A 21,954-nucleotide genomic window follows, 5' to 3' on the forward strand; every position below is an offset into this window, starting at 1 on the left:
GTTAGGCATCCCTTCTCTCATCTTTGTCAAGATTACGTTTCTCTTGGTCATCCGATTTTGGGAGCCTTACAAGTGGTAACATTTTGCCTTAACGTGACCAACCTTTCTGTAATTGTCACAATGAGGTCGAGTTCACGCTTGGAGTAATCGACTTTGAGTTTTAGCCACCGCAACAAATGGTGTCTCAACAGTAGCACTAGGAGTTAAATGCATATTGTGTTGCCGCTCCTCTTGAATGATTAGGGAATATGCCTTGGATACCTTAGGGGGTGGTTGCATAAGTAGAATTTGACTATGAACAGTGTTGTAGTTATCACTCAAGTCCATAAGAAATTGAATGAAATGTTCTAATTGTAGTCGATCATGCACAAATTTCATACTATCACACGCACACATGAGAAGCAATACATATGAATCAAGCTTGTCCCATAAACCTTTCAACTTTGTGAAGTAATTTGCCACCGAATTTTGTATTTGATTCAAATTGATGATTTGATATTGGATATGATAGATCCTCTACACATCGAATTGAGAAAAGCAGTCCTCAAGTTTTTTCCATGCCTCGGCTAAACTTTGAGCATATATAATACTCTTTCACAAGTTCTTGTGAATGGCATTAAGGATCCAGAAGAGAACCATACCATTGATTCACAGGCTTTATGATGGTGCCATTGATGAAACCCACATTATTTTTGGCACTAAGTGCCATGGATATCACCCACTTTCATATTGAATAGTTCTCTCTGGTGAGAACTTAAGACATGAGTTAGGTGCTCAGATTGTCCGAATGATGGATATAAAACAATTTCGAATCAATAAGATCATTGTCCTTTTGAGGTTGACTACTATTGTGGTCGTTAGAATCCGTGAAAGTTGGGCCTTAGAAGCCTACTCTGATACCATGAAAGAAAATGATGATAAAAAATATTGATGGAAAAGAATTTTTATTGATCTCGTTATATGATACACTTTATACAAAAATATATAACAAAACAACTTTACAAGGTAAAGCGGATGACTTTATAAGGTAAGGTGAAGCCTTAATTTACAATAACCACTCTTATCTTAATCTCCTTATCATAGCTTCGATAACAACCCAACTTTATTAATGAGGTGAGAAAGGATAAGGATCAAATGAGATGGGTCATTAAATGGAAACTATATACCAAATGTATATGTTTTCTAATAAGGTGATATTGAAAATCACCAGTAATGGTGATTTTTTCAATATCCACCCTCGTTATAGTAGTACAGAGCACCACCATGGGGAGTCCTTTTAGGTTCTTCTCAAGGTCATTTTTGTATCACCTTTTGGGCTCTTTCAAGGGGATTTTTGTACCATAAGGGCATTTTGGCGGTATGGAACATGTCTTCGTACAAGATGTGTAGTGGATATTGAAAATCAATATCACCTGATCCCAACCCTTAAAATTGACAAGAAGCTTTCGGTGGTGGCGTTAGATAGGGGTAAAATGGTTAGGATATGGGTTGGATCATGCCTAATTAAAATATGAATCTAAATTTTGTGCACTTGATATGAGTTTGAATTGGAATTTGAAAAAGATACAATAACTTAAGATTGAATCTGGATTCAAACTATATACAATAATACTGGATTCAGTAAAAACATAAAGATGCTCCTTACATATAAATATGCTATCAAGATGGATTTTGATTTGAATATGAAAATGGTATCAAATTAAATCTGAACTATAACATATTCAGTACTGATGTTAATCCGGTTTGAATCTAAAAATGGTCTGATTAAGAGAAATTTTGAGTCTGGTCCAAATAAACATTCTGATCTTACTTGAAGGATCTGAAACAAAAAATAATATGATAAATTCAGATAAAATATCCGACCATATCTAATCCATTTTCACCCCTAGTGTTCATTAACTCTTTATAAACTTATGTTCAACACAGACCTAAGGTGTCAATAATGCACAAGGGAAACTTAACTAGGATAGACAATACTATTTGCGACAGAATTTTGTTTCTAGATTTCTCATGCGATAAAAACATTCTCAAGAGAAAGAAAAAGCTTTGATAAAGCTATAGGGCCAATCTAGGACACAAGCAATCCATCCATGGTTGTAGGATCCCATCATCGCTTGGATGTTGCATCACCGTGAGCGGTACCCCTCACTATTTTTTTAGATGAGGGGTACCCCTTACTTGATTTACTGTCATGAACTATAGTAAGGTTGAATGTATTAACAAATACAAATAATGGCCCACAATGGCTTCACTCGGTAGGGATAACTTGTGAATATCACCAAGTTGATGGGATGCCATGAATTCAAAGACTGGGGGGCATGTCCCTTGTTGCAAGGTCAAAATTGGCTATACTCCCAGTAGACGGAGGGGATCTCAAGTTTTTTACCAAACTGGATGCCGACCAATGTGCGGTCGGAAAGAGCCCCCCCCCCCCCCCCCCACAAAAAAAAAAAGAAAGAAAGAAAGAAACAACTTACAAATGATGGTGTCTTGCATGACAACATCCACTGCAACATCTAACAAAAAACAAAAAAAGGTTTAATTACATGATAATATGAGAAAAAAAAATTTTAAGTTGATTTTGCAACTAATAGATTCAATTAGGGTCTGTAAAATTAATTACTCACACTCACACGCACAAAGGGGCACCAGGTTTAACGTGGTTTGACCAATGTGGTCTACATCCATGAAATCTCTCTCTATCTCTCTACATGTTCAACATAGATGAGAAGTTTCCTTTAAATAATGTTTCAATTATAAGGATTTAGGAAACGAACTCCTTAATGAGTTAGTTCTGCTCATCTTGGAACCTTCAAACATCGGCATCCCATCCTTGGGAGGAGCTTCTTTAGGTAAGAGTGTATCCTTCTTGGTCTTATTGGCCTTGCCTTCTTCAGGTTGGAATCTATCTACCTTAGGCTTATCTTCATTAATTTGTTTATAGTGTCTATTAGTTTTGAGAGTCTTGTCTTTTAAGGAATCTTGAGTCATCTCCACTTGGTAGATTGTTGGAGTCAATATGTCACCCGGAGCCATTGGACCCATTTGGATATGATGTGGATCTATCGGGAATCCATATTTACCTTAACAACCCCCTCAAGCTCAACGACCTAGGGAGGGTGTTGAGCTTTTCCTGGAAGAAAGTAAATCTAGAGCTGGAGAGAAATTTAGTAATAAGATTTGGTAGCTAATCAGTAGTGGAGATGTACTTGACCTGAAGATGATTCTTGGCAATGTGATCCCGAATAAAGTGCACATCGATATCAATATTCTTGGTATGACTGTGGAAGACAAGATTGGCAGATAGATAAGAGGCACTAATATTGTCACATTAAAGGATAGGTGAAACTGTGCAAGGAAGGTGAAGGTCCTTCAGTAAAAATGTGAGTCATGGAACCTTGACAACAATTTTTGATAGAGAATGATATTCAGCCTTTGTACTGTAGTGGGCCACAATGGATTGCTTTTGAGCGTTCCAAGAAATCAAGGAGTTACCAATAAAAATAATAAATCCCCTTGTCAACTTGGGATCATCTATATTGTCAGCCCAATTGACATCAGAGAAGGTAAAAAATTGTAAATTTACGCACTTAGGAATGAGCAAACCATAGTCCAAGGTATGTTTGATATGGCGCAATATTCACTTAATAGTTTTCCAATGAGCACTAGTGGGATGATGCATGTACTGGCAAACTTTGTTAACCATATAGGCAAGGTTCGACCTAGTTAGAGTTAGGTACTATAGCACACCCACCACCTGGCAATATCGAGTCGGGTCAGCCATAGGTTCACCATCACCAAGAGTCAACATGGTGGATGTTGCCATAAGGGTTGTGATTGGCTTGACCCCAGTCATATTGGTTTGGTCCATCAAATCAACCATATACTTTTATTGAGATAAGGACAGACCAGAGGTGTAATATCTGATATTTGTTGGTACTTTTTTAAAGTTTTGTAATTTTTGGATAATAAAATTTTGAGGCCGTATTCATGAATTTCTTGTGATTGCATTCATATCAAAATTTTGATGAGAACGGTCTTTGTTTCATCAAAAATTGAGTTGATTTGAGTTTGGAGTAAGCCCGACAAGTTTTGGTCATTTGGGGAAAGTTTCAGAGTGTTTTGATCATTTTGGGAGAAGTTCAGGGGTATTTTAGACTCAAAGATATTGTCATATGATTCTGTGTTAGCCGAGCCAGTCAACTGCATGAGGGTCATAGTTGTCCACTTTTAGTTTGATCGAGTGGCATGTTAGTTAATTCTGAAGTTGACCTAGGGTGGCAATGAGTTTGAGGGATCCCTGGGAGAAATAAAAAGCATGCAAGGCCATTTTAGTCTTTTAAAGGACTGAGCAGCCACCCAGCTTAGCCAATCCCAGTAGGTCAAACCTACCAAGGTAAGCAAGACTCAGTCACATAGCTAAGCTCATTAAGGCCTTGGTTAAGATAACTAGGATTTAGACTCAGTTAGCCTAATAGAAGGCTAACTAGGGCCCAAAGAGCCCATTCTAGTTGAATTTTGGGTTGAAAATTAATGGATCCAATCCAAAATTCAACCCAACCTAGCCCCTTTCTTTTTAAGAGACCCAACATCTCTCTCTAAAACCCTTTCACGAATCTGCATGTCTCTCTCCCTGTTTCTTTCTCTTCTCTCACTCCATTGTTACTCTCTCTTCCCTCATTATTGGAGCCATGAGGTGTGCTCCTCCTTCCACCCATTTTCTCTTCGTAGTGCTGGTGAACTGCACCATTTTTCTTTGTACATCATTGTTGTTGTGTGATTGTGTGAAGTTGCTGCTGGAGGTATTTATTCTGTGAAGAGAAGCTTTAAGGAAGGACTGACCAAGGTAGGTTAATCCTTCCCTTTCTCATCGATTTCGTCTTCACCTAGCTCTTCTTCATTCCCCTTCTTATTTCCCTTCATTTCCTCTGTTTTAGGCATCCTTATGGCGGTGGACAAGTTGCAACAAGGGTGTTGTTGCAAAGGCGACGAGTGTTGATTCTTAAGATTTTTATTGTGGCCTTATTCTTGTCAGATTGTGTTCCAAGGTAGGAACTCTATCCTTCTTTCCGCAATAGTGGCATGCATAGGCACGAACTAGGTTTTTGATTTGTGGATTTGTTTTGAAATCATGAAATGTGTATCATGTTAGATTTCTGTTGTGTACTTGCATGAAATATGTAAGGAAGCTCATGTGTTAAACTATTATTTTTCTAAAATTCGTACGTTGAAATGTTTCAGAAAAATATAAACCATGATCTATTCATTTACATGTTGAAATAATCCAGTTTGTATGAATATGCATGCTAGAAAATGTTATTTTCGTGTGCTACGTATGTTGTATGAAGGCATGAATGCTTTGTAAAACACATTATGAGATATTTTTGGGCATTGTGTTTGCCAAAAATCAAATTTTTGATATGTTATAAATGATTCTGAGAACACAAGAGTCGATCCTTGCTTTGAAGAGTCAACCCTTGCTTGTTCAAGTGATTTTAAGGCAGCCTGAGGGTTGACACTCGGTTGTGGAGAGTCAACCCTCAGGGTGTGTTGTAAGAACCAAGAGTTAGTAAAGGTCGACCTTGCTTTGACAAGTCAACCTCTGCTATTCTGTTTTATGTTCCTGAGACTTGAGAGTCGACCCTTGCTTTGGAAGGGTCGACCCTTTGCAAGGTGTATGTTGAATGCTTGTTGTGTAGACTCGCAAGGGTCAACACTATGCTTCAAGGGTCAACTCTTATTGGGTTGTAGTGTTGACCCAGACTCACGAGGGTCGACCCCTAGTTCCAGTAGTTGACTCTTGCTGAGTCTTGGGTTGACCCTTTTGTGTCCAAGTCAATTCTTTCTAAACAAGAATCAATCCTTACACTATGTGAGTGGATTTTCAATATTTTAAATAGTGTTTCTTCAAATCTTTGACCCAGTTTTGGATAAAATGTATTTGGGGTATATGGTTGTAAATCTATGAGCATGTGGTTTTAGAAAAAGAAATCCATATGCCTTTTAAGGTTTTGCCAAAGCCTGTGTTGTGGGAATGATTTTGATATTGGGCATGTGATTTAGAATAAAAAACTCATATTTCCTTTAAAGTTTTGGCAAAGTTTGTATTATGGAAATGATTTTAGAATTCTTGATGGATTGGATTTCTGAATACTTTGGAAGTGATTTTGTATACTTGAAGGTTCCATATACTTTTGAAAATGCTTTATGAAATCTTATAGTTTTATGTATGTATATGTGTTCTTGAGAAAGTCTTAAATTTTATAATAACTACCAAATTAGTGTGCTTTTCAAAGGCTTTTGTTGAATATAACAAACTTGCAAATTTATGTATATTTTGAAATGATTTCTGAAATCTTTAATGCATGAAGATGTGTATATGTTTGTTAAAAATTTAGTATTTTTGTACCTTGTCATGTTTGGAATAGTGTTATTTTTGTACTTTCTATTTGAGGAAATATCTGACACTGTGAATCAAAGGAGTCAACTTCTGTAGTTCAAGGTCGACCCCTTTTGGTTCACAAGTGTAGGGCACACCTGATAGTCAATTCCTGCTCTTGAGAGTCGATACTCCAGGTCTAGGTGTTGGCCCCTACTTCCTGAGGGTCTATCCCTTTCTTTAACTAAGTCGAACTCTGAAGGTGAGAGTTGACCCTTTTTGGAACAAAATAGTTTCTATTTAGAAAGAGTCGACCCTTGAAGGGTGAGAGTCGACCTTTGCTGAAAAGAAAAGGTTTTTTATTTAGGAAAAGTCAACTTCTGAGTCGACCTTTGCTGAACAGAATGGGTTTTTGTTCAGGAAGAGTCGACCCCTAAGTTGACAGAGTCGACTCCTTTGCACTAGATTTCATGTTGTGGGTGTTTTAAACCGAGATGAATGTTGCTTAGCATGAGTAATATACGGTTTAACTTTGCATTAGTTTAAGAAACCTATATGCATTGTGATTAAGGGGTTTATGCATCAATTTTGGTTTCAGTAGTCCAAGGAGGGACCTAAATCATTTTGAGATACTAAATTAGTTGATCATGAATAGATGATCTCTAAATTTGGTTTAGCATAATATATGTTTCTTGTACGTTTGAACCTAGTATGCAGATGTGCTGTGAGCTTGTTTTATGTGAAAGAAATACATATGTATATGAATGAACTTGTGTGTGTTCGAGTTAGGACATTATGCACACATGTAGTTATTAGGATTTATGATAATACACATGGTATAAGGACCTTGTGTCAAATAATGTAATATAGCACTAGGTTATGTAATTAAATTCACTTTCAAAAATGATTAGAGATACGTAAGTCTAAGAGGACTAAAAATTAGTTGTGGGGTTCGTAAAATGGTGAATTTTATGAATTTACTCTTTATAATTAGATTGGACCTTGGGAGATGAGATATGCTCAAGTGTGAGCATATTGTGGATGATGGTAATGCTTAAAAAGAACATGATGCTGATTAGGACACAATTGTGACTCTAAGTATGCAACTAAGAATCTTATAAGTAAAGAACTTAATGTAACTTATTGGGCACAACCCTATGTACCCAAGGGGTACTATGAGAAATAAATTCATAATGCACAATAAGTAAATATGAAATAAGTTACACCGATATTGAAAGTCATGCCCTGGAAGATGGGGTGACATATACATGGAATTAGCTTATTGAGCGAGTTAGCACCAACCCCATGGATGATGAGTTAGAGGCAATCACAATTTCTGGTAGGCCTCGTCTTGGTCACTAAGGGTAGACTAGTCCCCAACTACGAAGGCTTAGGGGATGATGACTCTTTGTAGTTGGAGGTCTTGGCTACGTACACTAGTGGTAGCACAATTTTTCAAGGAAATGAACACATTGACAAAGGGTTCTGGGCTCTTGGTACTGGTGAATCCCGATGCTCTTTGGAGAATAATAATAAAATATGATAAAAATACAAGTATAAAAAAATACACCCCCAAGTAGACTAGTGAGTCGGGCAGTGGTATCCCCATGGAGAAGAAGATAAGAAAGTAAGACAATAAATTTAGTGCATCATTTAGAGGGCAAAAGAATAAGATAAATGAAAGATTTAGCAAATACTTGCGTGCATCTAGGATATGCACGTGTGGTTTTAATCTCTTAGTGGTTGAGTCGACTCTTTCCCACAAGAAGTTGGGAGTTTGGACTCATGTTGAGCCACAAACTTGGAGTCTAAATAGGATTGTGACCTATCTGTGTTTGCTATTGTGAGATGGGTGGCCTTGTTCCTACTGAGACGTGGTTAGTCCCACCCCTGCTTATTTTTCTCTTTTCAGGTACTCGTAAGAAAGGCATACGTCGAAGATGATTAATGCTGAGGACTTGGACACCCTTGGAGCTGATTTTGGACTCTTCTATTTCTTAGACCACTGTTGTATATTGTATTGTTTTGTATATTGGGTCGATTGTATCTTGAAACCCTTGTTTCTTTTTTGTATCGTTACCCCATGTTGTTGGATTTTTTTTTGTAAATAGTACTGATTGTTCACCAAGTTTTGTGTAGATGAACATTGAATTTAGAAGTGGTGGATTTTGTAAATAGTCTATACTTTATTGAACTTTTGTATAAAACTTTGAATATTCAATAAATAAAATTATTTTGTATTTTTCGTTGTGCAAAGAATTCTCTTGTCATGGATGATTTTTTTTCATCTAGTTGATTTTAAAAGAAACTCTTTATTCTTTCATTGTGTTCTGAATTAATTGGAACTATATATTTCAAAAGAAAAAAGCTTCCCCATTTTTTTGAGTGTTACAAGAGGAGTGAACAATGGACTCGATGCCAAGAAAAAAGTGCAGGCCACCTAGGCCCTTAAGTGCAAACTCAGATCCCAAACTTGTCAATAATGTAAGTTAAATAACCAGAAGAGCTTCCCGTAATGATAATGACATCCACATAAATAAGGACATATATCAAAAGACCTCTCTTGTGAGCATCAAATAACGACGTATTAACCCGAGATCTAATAAAACCAATGCTAAGGCTGATTAGGAAACCTGGAATCCATACCTCGTGGCTAGGTCATATACACCTCCACATTCAAAATTTTATATAAGAACACATTATGGACATCAAGTTGATGAATGAACCATCTCGGAGAGGCAACAATTGTGAGGAAATACCAAACAGTGGGGGGTTTTACAACATGACTAAAAGTCTCAAAATAGTTAATGCCTTCTTCTTGACTATAACCTTTGGCAACCATACATGTTTTATAGTGCTATAGGAACCCATCAACACAACGTTTGATTTGAAGATCCATTTACACTGCATGATATTGGTATTGGGTTTGGGAAGAACGAAGCTCCAGGTACCATTCCATAAAAGTGCATTAAATTCATCAGCCATGGTCTGATGCCAGAGAGGGTCTTTGTGGGCCTTCGTGAAGAAAGTTATCTCACAATCTTGCAATAACTCGGTAAAGAAAATGAGTGGTAGAGGGTATCTAGAAGAAAGATAGGCTTTAGGTTTTGGAGAGCCAGTTTGCAAGCGGGTACCATGGAATGAGTCAAAGAAATTGGCGGATCCTAAGGAGGAATAGACATAGAAGAGGATGGGGCGAGTGCAGGGTCAATTTGGAGAGGGGTGGGGTCAGCTGGATAAGGTGGTTGGTCCAAGGAAGAAGTATCAGATGTACCATCTAAAATAAGAAGTCGAATGGGTAAAAGAGGAACATGCACAAAGTTAGACGCAGGAGAGGGTTCAGGTGAGGTGTGTTTATAAGGAAAGTCTTGTTTATTAGACTGAACATTAGAACCTACTATGACTTTGTCAGTGGTAGGGTCCAGACACATGCATCCCTTATGTTAACTACTATAACCCAGAAAAAGACACTTTTTTGCTTCTAAACTGAAATTTGTGACTATTAAAAGGTCGAAGGCAAGGGTAGCATGCATACCCAAAGGTTTTGAAAAACTTATAATCAAGACTAGGGTGAAGCAAAATTTCAAAAGGTGATTTCTTATGGGTGACGTAAGATGAGAGAAATTAATAAGGTAAACTCTAGTCAAGAAAGCATAATCCCAGTATTTCTATGGTAATCTAGCTTGTACCAAAACTGTAAGCTCATTGTCTACTAAGTTTCGATGTTTGCATTCAATACAACCATTATATTCATGCGTGTGTAGACAAGTGATACGATGTTCAATGCCAGAAGATTTCAAATATGCAGATTTTTGTATTCGCCACACGTCACTCTGAAGGGCTTTTATCCGTCTACCAAATTTCTTTTCCACGTCTTTGAAAATTTTGAAAAACTGAATCAACTTGTGATTTTCTTTCAATAAAAAATAGCCGAGTAAATCTAAAAAAAGTATCCATAAAATTAATATAATATAAAATGTCCTCTACTAGTGCAGGTCTCCACACATCAAAATAAATCAAATCAAAAGGTTCATCAACTTGATGTGTATCAAATGGTAAATTATGACTTTTACCCATTTGACATGCCTCACACAAAATACTACCACTATAATGCAAAAAAGGAAAACTATGCTTATATAAGATTTGCTGAATTATGCAAAGAGAGAGATGACCTATCCATTTGTGCCATTGTTTGATGGATGCCTGTGCACCAAAAAATTTTGACTCCCTACTTGTTGACTCTTTTACCTTAGGCAATCAAACCTGTATAGGTCGCTACCCTAAAGAACTGGTTTTCCTGTTTTGCGATCCTTAACAAAGCACCAATCATGATGAAATTCAAAAAATACATCATTGTCTTGATTAAGCCATTGAAAAGATAAGAGATTTTGAGTAATAGCAGGAGTATGAAGTATATCATTTAAAACAAACTGAGAATATAAAGTATTGAAAGTTGTATTACCAATATTTTTGATTTGTACGTGAGAGCCATTACCGATTTTAATATGCTTTTTTGCCCTGATAATCGGTCTAAAGTGACAAGTTGTTCAGGTCAGCTATCACATGATGGATAGCCCATGAGTCAGGAAACCATGCACCACCCTTTATATGATTCAACATGCTGTCACTGTAAGCTTCTAGAATTCCTGATTCTTCTGAAATTTAAACACTGCATAAAAGTGCACCATGACCCTGTTGCCTTCCTTGAGGTTGGACTTGATTAGGCGATTTGTAGGTCAAATTCACAATTAGCGGTTTTGGATCTTCATGTTCTTCAGTTGAGCTAATTGAACAAGCAACATGCCCAGCATATCCTCAGGTGTAATAGGATCATCTCTAATATTTAGGACAGTCTTTAAGGACCCATAATCACTCACATGGATCCCGACAAGAATATTCATAATCAAAATTTCATTAGAAACAAGTTTTCTCGCCATGGCAAGCTGATGAGCTATGTTTTTGGCTTTATGAAAATAACTAATGATATTATCTAGCACTTTTTCAGATTTTGCAATTTGAATTTAAGTTATTTGACTACTCAGATCTCAACTCAAATATTAATCTTACATCTTCATTTTTGTCTGCTCATGGCATGTGTGGTCCCCATGCCAAATTCAATATATAAATTATGAGATCTAATGCATTCGTTCACACCTATAGGGTCTTGTTAAGGTAAATACGGATCCACATCATATCCAAATGGGTCGAATGGATTAGGGTGGCATATTGACTCCAATGATCCACCAAGTGGAGATAACTCGAGATTCTCAAGAAAACAAGACTCAAAACTAATGATCTCTAAGAAGAAACTAATGGAGATAAGCCTAAGGTGGACAAACTCCTACCTTAATAAGGCAATGCCAATGAGGCCAAGAAGGATAGACTCCTACCTGAAGAAGTTCCTCACAAGGATGGGACGCCCTAGAAGGTTTCAATATGAGTAGAACTGTAACTCATTAAGGAGATCACGTGTAGATAGAGAGAGATTTCATGAATGTAGACCACATTGGTTGAACCATGTTAAACCTGCCATGTGTGCGTGTGAGTGTGCGTAATTAATTTTACATGGTATCAGAGCAACTTTGATCTCACGATCTGTGTGTGTCCCCTATTCTGCTTTTACATGACTCACGCCATCCATCAAGCTATCCATAGATAATTTTCTATTATGAGAATCTCAGTTTATCCTGTTATTGAAAAGCTATGACCTTATTGGGTACCTCGATGGAGCAAAACCTTATACACCTGAATTTTTGAATATGTTAAGTGGGAATGTATGGAGCAGCTATTATTTTATCTTCCCTATCTGACACTATACATTGTCAAGTTGTAGGTCTAAACACAGCATACACTGTGAAATATGTTAAGAAAAGTGTATGATCAACATTCCAATGCAAGGTGACGTGCACTAACAGCTCCAACCAAACAAGCATAGCCCCGTTGGTTCATGGATTTGTATTAGCAATCTTGTCTTTAAATAATAAAACATATTATTTTGATACTATTAGTGGATGTCAATATGCCATAAAACCATGAGTACCCAATGCAAGTTCACAATGTAAAAACACCATTCTCTAAACCCCTCTCCCCTTTTTAGTGTAGAAGTCCCATTCAGTCTTAAAATATGCATTTTCTTATGACTTGTATTATTCTTAGAAGGGGGGGGAGGGACATAAGGGTGTTTACCATCTGTGTGCCCTTTCTCATAAAAAGTTTTTGCCTTCTCCTTTGTTGAAACATAGACCTTTAGGGGCTCTTTATATTTCATTCGCATGCGATGAAAGTCCCTTTCATGTGAGAATACGATTTAAAAAATCTCTAACCAGCACAGCTTTACCGTGAAAACCCTTTCACATAGTGGAAGGTGTGGAGGAAATTCTGGGGTCCACACTGACACTTTCTCATCTGTGTGCTTCTCCAAAACGTGTTTGTTGCAGGACAAGAAAGGGACACCCTTTCCATGAAAGGGGCATGTAGTTACAAAACCACCATGTGCCCTTTTCACAAAGTCTCTTCCACTCCCTTTAGCTAGGGGTGTCAATGGGTTGGGTTTAATTCGGACCCAGGTGGAACCAGACTTAGGTATGGTATTGAGTCTGGACCTAGGTTTAATTGGATCCAACATAAGAGAAATCATACCGAACCCGATAAAAACTACATGAACCAGACCCAGGCCATACCCGATAAAATAATATTTTGTATCACTTTTACATTGAAAATTTGTGGGTCTTAATCGGAACTCGGGTCAGGCCCGAGTCTGGTATAAAATTTTGCAAACTATACCCGGCTCCATGTATTAATCGGACCTTCGTGTCCGGACTCGGGTCTTAATCAAGTCTTCTTATTTATAATCATACCTGGACTCTTTAGGGTTTGGTATGGGTCGAGTCCGGTAAACTCAATCCGTTGACACCTCTATCCCTAGCCGAGTTGGGAAGACATCTCATTCAAAAATAAAGAGCCCTGTGGAAAAAAAAACAATCCTCCATATACTGCCACGCGGGCTACTCATTTTCTTGCAGGACTCATTGTTTCAGACGGTGGAAAAAGGCCTCCATTTTCATTCAAAAGATGACATCTTTTTCCTTCAAGGGGTTTGTTTTATGCCCTTTCCAGGCTATCTTTCATAGGAAATAGGAACACCTTAAAAAAAAAAAAATTGAAACGAACATGTCTATGAGAAATATACGGAGGGACCCACATAATAAATGCAAAAAGAAAGCTTTCCTGCTCAGATGGGTTCATACCTTTCCCACCAAAAGTGGCTTTTTAAGTTTCAACGAAAAGTGACTTCCCTTCAATGGGATTGGCTTTGCTTAAGGCGGCGTTCAGTTTTTTCAAACATGACTCGGCTATAACTTTGAACCAAATTGACAATAAAAAACAATTTTAATATTTTGTCATCAAGTTTTCTAGCTATAGAAGCCATTGATTTTCTCACTTTAAATGCACATCTGGGAGCGTAATTTTTTTTAATCTAATGCATGTCTTCTTCTGATCAAACTTTAGTAAACAAACCCAAAATTACGTTTTTGAAAGGTCCTACTGTGTATATATATATTGAGAGAGAGAGAGAGAGAGAGAGAGAGAGAGAGCGAGAGAATAATCAAATCTGACATTGACATGAATTGGAATCTAATCAGATACAACTTGGATAATCAGCCTCATCCCCAGAGTCGGTGCATTAGCCCTAAACTATGGTCGGCCCTTCATTTCAAGATATAGGGGTAGTAGCTTTGGCTGTGTTGTTTCCCAACATCACCATACGGTCCATGCTTGCAACCCAGGAAGGGACCGAGTTGAGGCGGGGTCCACATGGCCATCATCATCAAATCATTTTCAAAGCTTGCCTTCTTGGCATATGAGAGAGAGAGAGAGAGAGAAAAAAAAAAACCCTGCCCCGTCCCCTGGCGCTTACGGCACGGCCTTGCCTGCGGCGATTAGGACCGCCCGCGTCCCTTTGTTGGCCCATGACTTACGCGCACATCACCATCCCCGCCATTCTCTCCCACCAATCCTCTCTCTCTCTCTCTCGCTCTCTGCCTATTGTAGGGCCCCTTGAGGACAATAATACAAACAACTTCTATAAAATATGTAGGTTTTTTTTGTGTAATTCCAAATTTGAATTCAATTTCAATTAAGCCAATCAGCGTTCAATTTTTTGAAAAATTAATCCAATCAGATTGGATTGAGTAATGCCGAGATGTCAACTGAACTCTATCCCCGTTTACATCTCTCTTTTTCTCTCTCTAGACCTGCCGACCTCCCCTCCTATCACCTTGCTAGTGAGATGCGTGTCTTGACCAGCCATCGAGCAGTGACTGGCCGACTCAAACCAATGGGGGTCTCCAAGCCCATTTTCTTTACCAAGTTCTGTATTTGTTGAGGGATCAGACTACTAAACAAATTGTTTGGCTTGCAATAGAATAAAGGTTGTTCATTGCTTTCAAGGCACTGTTTAGAATCTTATTTTTTCATTAAAAATAAGAACATGACCCATAATGAAATGTCCCTTGTGCAGTATAACCAGAAGTTCATAACCAATAAAGTTGCAGCTAAAACCAGGATATATTTCTTTATTTTTACCTGCAACAATCAATAACTGCAGGATTCCCTGTGTGAGCTAGTCTAATTTTGACAATTAATTAACAAGCGATTAGAACAGTTTATATTTATTCACTTATTTTTATTTTTATTTATGTCATTATTAATGGAGTTGAAGTTACCAAATAATGAGTAGACACTGTCGAATTGTTCCACACTGTAGTTCCTCCAACCACAATTTACAAGTTAATTAAAGTCAATTTAACAGATCATCTACAATGAATGCTCATATATATATATATATATATATATATATATATATATATATATATATATATATGAGAGAGAGAGAGAGAGTAATGCAACCCAAAGAAGGCTTCCTTTTTCATTAGGCCATTCAAGAATCCTAGTTTTAAGTATTTTTTCTCATGTCTAACACCCTAGATATGATCTATATGTTTTCTTTAATGGGATTCCCACTAAATCGAGCATGCTGAACACATCTAATGGTTCAGATCTATCAGAACGAGAAATGAGGGCTAATATGTTCACTTCTCATATATATATTAGAAAAATGATTTTTAATTATGACAAGATAAAACTAAACTAAAAAAAGGAGTCCTGCTGTTCTTTATTTTCTTTTTAATATCTTATACTATGCTGACGTTAGTCGTATGGTTTATGCTGCGAAGAGGCGTCAGGAGTATGTCATATTTGGGTTCCTCCTTGTGTTATCTCGCTCTTATGCCTTCATCACCAACGTTAATAAATAGTGATAGAAATTAGAATCCTCAAGTGTCCCAAGACGGTTCCCAAACACTTGGTTAGTACTCATGCCATGAAGAGTTAGGTTCGGGCTACATTTTGCAGTCCAAGCTTGATTAAAGTCGTACTGGGTCTGAACCACTAAGGTAATCAGGTCTGAAAACAGCCCAGCCCATTTACTAAATAAAAGGGGGATGGAGCCCAATGCCTATAAAGAAAAAAAGGGCGGGGGGCAACAGGCCCAACCCATTAACTGAGTTTTAGGCCCCAACCCAAACCCAGTCTGAGCCTGATTATAACTGGATCGAGCCAAGTTAAGCCCGGGTGTGGGTCGGGCTCATCAGGGAGAGCAGATCAGGTGATCTGATGACATCTTCACTCTCCATTGCTTCATCCCACAAGGACCTCATGGTGAGGATGCCAAATCACTTTTCTATTTAGCAGATCACTTGATCTGCTCTCCCGGTCAGGCCCTAATCTGGCTGCGCAGAGTCCATGCCTAAAACATAGCCTAAGTCACCGATAACACCAAGTTTATGTCCCAAGAGTACACAGGATGTAGATTGAGATGTGGTTAGATGATCGATGCGAGTACTTTACGAACACGGATCCCATAATTTGAACTAAGATGGGTTCCATCATAATTCAATCTTAGCCATCCAATCAACGGTTCTGGATGGCTAGGATTGAATGTAGGATGGAACCCATCCTATTTCAAATTATGGGATCCGTGTTCTTACTTTAGAAGGTATTTGGGTCACACAAAGCACAAAAAATCACCGACACTTGTAGATATTTTCTGTGTAAAAGGCAAACACAGAAAATCGCCATGCATGCAGAGATTTTTCTGTGTAAAAACACTAACTGCAGAAAATGGCAAGATGTGCAGTGATTTTTTGTTTTTTTGTGTAATCCATGCCACTGCATCCGCTCTGGATCTATCTACATTAGTAACATGACACAAGATGTGATGCCTCTCTTGTTTATCATTAAAAAAAAAAAATGGTTTGTCCCACTACATAGAGGATAGTTATCAATTTTGTATCAATCGTTCTACAAAACACCCTTTATACCTTATCAGCTCTACTATTTGGTGCAAGGTTGCAGTGGTTGATAAGGACGCCAAACTCTCTCTCTCTTTTATTGGTGCTTCGTATCAAAGGACGACCTCTCTCTTCCACCCAAGGGGCCAAGGGCAGGGAACACCGACCCATTTGTTTTCTTCCCTAGGGAACCAAGGGCAGACACGCGCATCTAACTCATTTAAAAGCTTCAAACACTGGAAAAGAAAATGAGACGGTGGGATTGATAATGAACGCAGTGCCTCCGTATAATCGAGTGCTATGCTTGCTAAGCTATTCCAGTATAGGATGCGTGACGTGACGTGACATTTTCATCTTTGAAAGACAAAGTCACAGCCCAAGGGTCCCTTTAATGCAGGCCAAAAAGAATGCCGCGTTTTTTTTTAATCAAAAAGGGCCCATCTTGTTGTCATCATCTTCATGGTCCATGGATTAGACCCCGTCCTCTTCCAAGTCGGTCCGGTAATCAATTACTTTCTCCCACTCTGACCAACAGCTGGAAAAGGAAAATGAAGCAACTAACCAAACAGCAAAGGGAAGAGAAAAGCAAGACAAATACGATTCTCTTTTGCATCGAAAAAAAGAAGAAGAGAGTATTTGCTTCACGAGTCCAAAAAAAAAACAAAGACCATATGGGCCCCCAAAAGAAAAAACAAAACAAAAACAAAAACCATGTTACATTCTCATTCCCCTAAAGCCTCTCTCTCTCTTGAGCCTTGGTACATTTTGATATTTACACGCAGAAACCACATAGACCTAACCGCGTTGGCTATGTCGACAGTACTAACGATCACTGTCCTGACATCGTAAAACTTCGTGGAGTTATTCTTGCAACAGGTGCACCTTGGTGGGACCTTAGATTTAGGATCTAATTTTAAAGGCGTAGAAGTTTGAAACTCTAGAGCTAATTGCCTTAGCTCCTCACGTTTGTGAACTTAGGTTCGTAGCACCACTTGTATAGTATGTGTGAGTGAGAACTCTTCCACTAAATTCACTACAATATTACAAGGTTTGAGAGGGGTTTCCTCTAGCCCGTGGCTAGTTTATAAGCTTCAAGCAAATACAATTGAACTTTACACACTCAAACATAAAAGGGAGGCACACAGTCTTTTCGGCTACACACTTTGCCGCATAACAGTTTACATAATATGCAAATAGATTGTTGTTGTCCCGGGCCGAGGTTGAAATGGGGCATGAGCAGTGCGGAGCTCTACTGAGTGGAAAATGCATCGAGCGTAAGAACGCGCGGTATGCGTCAGCTTGATCGGTGACGTGCGGTGGTAGCATGGCATGCGATAGGCAACGATATCATCGTTAGTGCATCGATGTATGGCGGCACAGACGTGGAGCGTTGTTTGGCCAAGCAGTGCCATCGGACCAAAGGGTGTTGCCTTTGGAGAGTGCTAAAGAACCTCTCAACTTGCGGAGGTCCCACGCGAGGCGATTGGACGCACGAGGGTGTGTGTGGGTTAGGAGTAATTCCCCCAGGAGTCACGCTAGGTGATTCCAACCGAGTAAAGATACTCGGGGCTAGGCAAGAGAGAGCCTATGCGCCAGCGAATGAGTTTGGGTGGTGCTCTTCGCTATGGCATGAAATCATCAACTGGTCTTCGGACAGGGGGTCGAAAGACTTGGATCCTTCAGTGGCGAGGTTTCAACTGGCTTGTGCATGGAGCTGTGATGTGCACCATGACATTCCAAGCTAAGGCAGGTTGGTGCCCTTCTCGGAAGTGCTTAGTTGGTATGGGACGACTATGCACAAAGTGGCATTGATAACATGGAACGCATTTGAAGATGCGCTTGAAGAGCTTCCGCTAGGCAACTGTGCGCGGGGTAGCGCATAGGGCCAATATTCTGATTCAGTACATTGAAAGTGTTGGTGGGTGGTTTGTGGCCGTTAGTCTGGCCATATTGGCTAGTCTAGCATGCTACAGGTTGCGAGCTATTCCATGTCCGTGGCAAAAGTGGCTATGAGATAGCGATTAGAAGGCTTGTGACGGCAAGGAGGACCGTTGCGCCGCATGGGCTTATTGAGCGAAAATTAGCCCGTGACAGTTGTCGAGGAAAGTTTTTCGGAGACCATGCGCACAAGTAGTATCACATGCTGCTGTGGAAGGCTGGCACAAAGATTGTGCGGCACTGCAGTATGGCGCACATGTGTGCGCTGTACTCAGATGTGTATGGAGGCACATTACAGGAGAGGCGTTGCGCTGGATGCACAATAATTGAGGCGCATAGGAGTGCACAGATGCACTGGCACACAAGAGCGTGCTGTGAAATACAGCGCGGCGTTGATTCGATGCACAACTGCGAATTGCGCACGAGCATGCAAAACTGCAATGGTCTGTGTGAGGGAGGTTGCGCGGCATTGAAGCGCGTGTTGCGCATGGCACAATGGAAATTGATGCATGCAGTAGCGCACGATATTAAGGTGCGGCAAAGCATGACACAAGGTATATGCACGACAGCTAGGGCACAACACGGTTTGGCTTGCGCACCAGCAAAGTGTGGCAAGTCCTTCTAAAGATTTGCTTCTCGATCCTAGGCCTGTGGATCTAGTCCAGTCGGCCTACACACTTGAAGGTAGAAGATAGACATTTCACTTCTGCAGAAAACCTCCTTTCTCTAGATATAGATAATGAAAAGGCATCGCTCCAAACACAATGCCTGATCTTGAAGTGGGGTAACCATTGATGCTCGATCCAAGCAGGTGCGGCACATGAAGAATGCAAGAGTAAGTACATGCACCGAATAGAAATTAGAATGAGCTGCGTAAATATCAAGCACTCACCAGTTTTGTATGGTATGCACCACGCTCTTGACGTCTTCATAGGTGCTTGAAGTCACAAAGGATTCACAATGATTCGTCGGATGTGCGATGAGCACGATCAAGGCAATTCACCCAATCTAAGCTCAAATCCAAGTCGGTTTGCCTTAGGCTAGCCGACGTTGGCCGAAAGGGGCATGCATAAACATAGCGTCTCCAATATCCCCAATAGGAGATGTTAATGCCCATAGGCATAAAAGAGGAAAATCCCCTTCCCAAAAGACAAAAGTCTTATTCAATTCAATATTCCAAAAGTTACAAAATGTGAGCAAAAGTCGCCTATTTATAGATTTTACAAAACCACAAACCAGCCAATAACAAACCCGCCCATACGATTAGAAACCACCCAATTTTCCAACTGCCATTGCCACTTGCACAAGTGGTCTCTGAAGAGGAGATGCACCCATATATTGTATATGGACTTCCCTCATGTGCCTTTTGAACATGCGTAGCTGGCTGCTCTGTCACATACTCTGCTGACGGTGTTGTTAAGATCAATGTTGTGCTGGCTGAACGGGCCTTGTTGTCACTGTGTGTGCTGGCCGACTGAATGCCCATGTTATGCAGTTGTGCCTTATGTGGTTGTGCTTGACTAACACTACCCAAATGGTGAAATCCTTCAGTTTGCATCAGCCCACCATGCTTTGCTTACTCTTTGTCCTCAAAAGTGAAGTGAGGGAACCGTTTGAAGAATTTTTCCTCTCCAATCTATGAAATACTTTTCTCACCATCTTTGTTTCATTCAACTTTTAGTCTTTTTATTCTTTGATTTCCTTTCTTTCTTAATATGCTTCGAATGATTCAAATTGGTTGAATGCCTTCTTCTAAGGGTAGGATCTCTTGTGGGGGTTCTCCATGATGAGGTTTCAATTGTGAAACATGAAATATCAGATGTATTTTAGAACCTTTAGGCAACTGAAGGCGACATGCCGCCTTTCCAATTCTTGCTTCCACTTGGAAGGGTCCATAGTATCAAGGTACCAATTTGGCATTAGCTTATGAATGCATACTCTTTTGTTTATGTGCCCAAGTTTTTCTTTAACCATACTCAGTCATTCTCTTCAAACTCACAATCTTTTCTTCCTCTATTGAATTGAATCTTCTTTCTTTCTTGAGCTCATGAAATGTTATGTTTAAGCATCATCAAGATCTTATCCCGACTCATTAAGGCATGATCTATCTCCACCACTTGTGAACTTCTATGTTCATAGGTGATTGGGTTGGGAGATGGGTATCTATACAAGGTCTCAAATTGAGTCATGTCAATGGTTGAGTGATAGATTGTGTTATAAGAGTACTCGACCCAAGATAGGTAAGTGATCCAACTATTAGGTTTGAAACTAGCGAAACATCTTAGATATGTTTCAATAGATCGGTTTACTACTTTGGTTTGAGGATGATAAGCGGAACTATATTAAATTTTGATTCCACTAAGTTGAAAGTATTCTTTCTAAAAGACACTTAGAAAAAATGGAGTCTCGGTTACAGACAATTGTTTTAGGCAAACCATGTAACTTCCATACGTTATCTTGAAAAGTTTGGACTACGTGTTTGGTGGTATAGTTTTTAGCTAAGGGCATGAAATGGGCATACTTGGAAAGTCGGTCCACTACAACAAAGATGAGTAAAGGGTTTAAGTGTCCTAGAGTCTTCAACCCTTCATACTTGTTTTCTTGACAATTTTGACAAACTCCCACATAATCTAAAACCGATCTTTTCATTTCCTTCCAATAAAAAATTATTTTCAATCGTTGGAAAGTTTTTGACAAACCCATATGTCCGGCTTTCAAAGAATCACGGTTGTCTTTAAGAAGCTCCTTAATAAGGTGGCTCCCATTTGGAACAACTAAACGACCCTTAAAGTATAGAATTCCTCATTTTTCTTCATAATTGGGATGAGTTACTGAATTATGGAAAATGTCCTTCAAGATGCCTTAAATTTCTTCATCTCCTTTTTGTTTTTCAAAAATTTGTCTACCCCAATTACACGTGAGTGTGGTGAGGACCCTTAAACTCACTTTTTCTTTACTTTCTTGTTTGAATGGTGCTTTTTCCCTTTGTAGAACTATTTGATGTTGGCCACCTTTGAAATACATGCACATGTTTTGAAAATCCCAAGTTACTGTGTTAAGAGTCTTTAGCCAATCAATTCCCAACACTAAGTCGGCCCCCTTGATAGCTAACAAGTGAAGATCTACCACAAAATCATATTCTTGTATGACTAAGCATTGGGCCTTTCTCTTTTAGTTGCATTCAAGCTTTGCATCATTCTCAACAATTACCTCAAACTTTTTTAATTTGGTGGTCTGTTTGGCCGCCTCTTTTTTTATGAAGCTATGAGTTGCTCTGGTGTCCAC

This window comes from Nuphar pumila, chromosome 7 (genome assembly GCF_984573655.1).
Source record: "Nuphar pumila chromosome 7, dmNupPumi1.hap1.1, whole genome shotgun sequence".
Lineage (NCBI taxonomy): Eukaryota > Viridiplantae > Streptophyta > Magnoliopsida > Nymphaeales > Nymphaeaceae > Nuphar > Nuphar pumila.